We start from the raw sequence: 5,027 nt of genomic DNA, 5'->3' as shown, positions 1-5,027 counted from the left end.
CCTATGTGTATTGTATGACTGTATACGTCTGTAGTACAATTTGTGCTGCTGTGCACTTTGCATTTGGCACTCAATGGTAAGAAAAATAACTATTTAAAATTATAATATGTATATTATAAAGTATGAAATTTAATAATACATTTTATATTTATTCTATTTTCCGCAGAACTAATTTATAACAATACAATTTAAGTCTCGATGTATTTATATCACAGTGGTGTATTTACAAGGGGAATGATTTTTTTTTGCTTTTTTTACACCAAAGAAATATTATAATATGCCATGGGTGAGTATTTTTATAAGACCAATAAAAAAAAAAAACACACTGTGTAGTAAATACCTGCTATCATGGTATATCAATATTTTGACAACGACTGACGTTAATAACAATAATAATTAATGTTCATATTATGTCCAATACTAAAACTAAGAAAATAAACATAGGATATTATTCCTATAAATATATATTTACTATTAGTTTTATAATTATAGCCTATAAAACGTAATATAATTTATTAAAATCGCCATTTTTCCCTACAGCTAACCAATCAATCACTCGCTGGTGAAATAACCAACTTCCAAATATAACAATAAAATCAATAGCCGCTAGTAAGGAAAAAAACGATAAAGCCATAAATGTATAATATATATTAAATAGGTACTATAGCCTATAGGTAATAGTAATATCTAAGTACTTCAAAAAGGTGTCAAAATCAAATTTGAAAAATATTAAGTTAATCCGAAGTAATGTAAAATATGTTTTAAAAATAGGTTATTTTCCATTTCTCATTATTTCCTATTAATATGGAAATCTATTATGCACAAACTGATTTCATTCTTCATAATAAATTCCTTCGTATTTAATATTAGGCACTTTTCACAACTAGACCACTAAGCGCACCCCCCCCCCCCCCCAAAAAAAAAAAATAGCACGATATTATGTTCTATACAATTTATATCTATCCATAGTCCTACCTAATACCTTTATACTAGTACATAAGTAGTTGATTTAAATAATTATTATTGTATACTAATGTCCTATGTCACCGATGGAAAATTTTGAAAATAATATATATTTTCTTATAGTAAATTAAAATTTTCTAAAATCACACATCAGTTAGAATTTTAAGTATACTATTATAATACGTCAGAGGAAGAAGATAAATTACTGAATTTGGTGTATTTTGAACTGTGTCTCTTCAAAATTACGATTAAATAATGAAACAATAATATTAGATATAGTACAAAATATTAAAATGACATGGATAAATCTTTGTTTTGCTTAAATAAATATCCAATACCAAAATATTATTTTTTAAGTACTCCACAATAGTATATTTTTCTATAGCGACTATTTTTTGGTTAAATTGTTGAGGTTACACATCTAGAAGTTGGAGACTATTTAGACCATTTAACTCCATTGATAAATTTTTCTTCTGAACAAATAATTCCAACTATAACACCATATAAGATGATGTAGATATATAATACTAACTGATCCCCGTGTATTTCGTGTCCGTTTAAAATACCAACTCTATATTATGATTCAAAATTTGTGTTTAATTCGTCATTTAATATCTGGCTAGTCATGTTTTAAAACTCCCAGTGAAAAATTCCCGTTGATTTAAAAATTAAAAAATTTACAAAACTCGAAAACGCGAAATGAATTACGCTAAAACAATAATAAATAGTTATAACGTATAATTATAATTAATAATCTACCTTAGATTTAAAACCAATAGCAATCTTACAATACACAAAAATATTTAATATTTAGTAGGTATGGTTTTAAGTGGAAAGATGGAGACACTGTTGTATTTTTTAATATGGTCATCTTCTTAGGCCCGCAACTTTATTGGACTAAATTTATGCCAAAAACCAACTCTACAATGTACTCTTTTGTTAAAAAAAAAAATTCAAGAATATTTAATAAGTAGTTCTAGAGTTTACTTTTACTCCGTGCAAAGATTTTCATTTCATGATTATACATATAATTAGATTGTTTAAAATAACACTTGTTTTTTGATGATTTATTTAAAAATTAATTAATTTTAGATTCTGATCAGAGCAAAGAAAATAAATGATAAATTTATTTGAAAAATATAAATTGTTGCTAATATCACCCAGAAATTTTTTCTAAATACTTTAAATTGAATCTGGTGTATTGTATAAATTTTGATCTGGTTTACTTTAGATCCAACAATGTTCTCTAATAAATACAGGATATTAATTTATACAGCATCAGTTTTTGACAAAATGTTTAATTTATTATTTTTGAAGTAGCTCTGAAAAAAATAGTTCTAGAAACTTTAAATTCTCAATATGTTTGTAAAAATCGTAAAGACAAATCATTAATGCACAGCATACAAAATATTTTGAATGTTAGAATTATGCATTGATATTTCAAATTTTTACATTTTTTTTTTATATTTATATATATATATTGATTAGGTAAATTATTTTACTAGATAATAGCTTGAGAATCTTAAACAAAGATCCTTAAAATTTGTTGTTAAAGAATGTAGATTATTCTATTATATCTATACTTATTAGTTATTATATAAAGAGAAACTGTTAGTTGACGTTGTTAAGTGTAATCTCTGGAACTACTGAACCTATTTCGAAAATTATATCACCGATAGAAAGCCACATTCTTTGTGAATGTCATAGGCATAAATTTAGTTCAATAAAATTAAAATTAAAAATTAATAGTTAAAATGACCGTGCTAAAAAATACAGTGTCAACATATTTCAAATAATTCATATATTCATATGTACAAAGTTTTAAATATGTCATTTAAACATTATCATCGAACTCTTCTGACTTCAAAGTGATCATTAGAGCCGATCAAAAACCATCAAACGAGCACAGAGGCCGTTTCAATACTCCACAGTCAGATGAAGTGGCGATACTAATTGTTGGCCAAGAATTTACTAAAATAGACATTATACTTCAGGCAAGAGACGATATTCTCCATCGCGTCAATGAAACACATCTAACATTTGATGCTCTCCAATATCCAGTGATGTTGTGTCGTAGAGAAGATGGATAATATATAATTATATGGATAATATCCGAATTTGTAGTTAAAAATTATAAAATGTTCAATTTATATAACTAAGGATTGAAAATTTGAAACAATAATTCTCATAAATACTAAATAGTTCATATTATTGTAACCAAAAAATATAATAATTATATAAATACAGTTATTTTTTATAGGCTCGTAATTTTAGAATATTATTATGAATAATATTAATTAAACCTACCTGCAGCTAAATAACCATATAAATATGATATAAAATATTCTAGACCAACAAACAATGTTTTTAAAGTTTGTCCTGTATTTATTGAACAGAACACGATGGGGTACAATAATAAACTAGTTGCTAGAGACTAATAAGAATTGCTTGCAATTATTTAAAAAATGTTTTCATCAAGTCGGGTAGCCAACCTCATCACTAGTTCAAGAATACACATCAGTTGAATAATAAAAACATGGACAATTTAATTTAAAGCCAGAAAAGTTAAATCATTGTTAGATGTAATCAACATTTTTAGTCATATAAAATAGCAGAATGACTGAGGAAGTCCTATGATATCACGTGAATTTAAAACGCACCAACAGAACCATATTACTTAAGATTGACCGTACTTTAAACTAAAACAACTTTTTTTTGTGTACCCTTTTGAAACTAATATTACTTTTATAATTGAAATCTTTAAATGCTACTATAATGGTTCCGGAAAAAACGTTACCCCAGCACTGTTATGGAGAATTTTAGTTCTGTGTAAACGATGATTGCAGATAATCAATATTAATCTGCAAAAAATTGAAGAAATTACATTGAATAGAAATTATTCTATTATATTACCTATATATAATAATTAAATTATGTCCAAGTTGAATATCCTTAAATTTTGGTTATGATGCGTTGATGCTATCTGCAAAGTGGTCATCACAGCACAGCCATTAAAAACTTGAAATTCTAAGAATAATACGCATGTAAATACCATAGATTTTTTGGTAGTTAATTTTACTTTTAGTGTTAAAATTATAACAAATAAATTCTACTGGTATATGTTTCTTACCTACAAAAAAATGTTACTTCCACTGGTATTATAAAAAAAAAAAACTTGCATTTATAAATGATTGTTCAATCGCAATTTATTAAATTGTATCAGTTTATTATATTTTTACTAAATTGTATATACAATATAGAAAAAAAAGGTCCCATACTATTTCTAAAATTAGATTGTTCAACTATGATAAGGTTAGTTTACATGTATTCTTACAAATTAAAAATTATTAACATTGGAATTTACCTACTTGTTTTTTATTCATGTAAAAAGTCATACTAGTTTAATCAAAATTTACATACAAAAAGATATAATTAAGTAGATAATACTGTGTTTTTTTTATGAAAAATAAATTAAATTAAAAGTAAAGAGATAATTTCCTTAACAAATGTATTATAATATTATAATAATATAATAATATTATTCTAAAATAACCTATTAGGATTAATTATTTCTTAAAACTCAAATTGTGAACAAAAAAAAAATCAATTTTGCACAAAATTTAATACTGAAGTAATGTAATCCAAAATGTTTTGTAAGTCAACCAATTATAATTAAGTAAGCAAAATTTATTTGTACTTATTAATTTTTAAATAATAATTCCTTATAAGTAGCACTAATTAAAAATTTTAAAAAAACTTTATTTTAAGTACTTTACAAAAATATTGTCATACCTCATGTTAGATATCATCTTTGATACAGTATAACCTTATATAATATAATATGCATTGAGTTTTACAACATACCTTTTGAGGATTTTTGAGTTTATAAAATATATTTTTAACTATATATATATACTTTTTTACATTATTCATTACCTACTAGATAGGTATACATATACTTATCTATAGTCATTTGAAAAATCAAATGATTACTGTTTGTTGATCACTGCTTAACCTTCATCACATTCTTTATGATTACCCTCACCTACGGTAGTACTTATGGT

The sequence above is a fragment of the Diuraphis noxia genome, unplaced genomic scaffold, assembly GCF_037042655.1.
Source record: "Diuraphis noxia isolate RWA-SAM2 unplaced genomic scaffold, SU_Dnox_SAM2 contig0003, whole genome shotgun sequence".
NCBI lineage: Eukaryota > Metazoa > Arthropoda > Insecta > Hemiptera > Aphididae > Diuraphis > Diuraphis noxia.
This window is presented reverse-complemented; position numbering follows the sequence as displayed.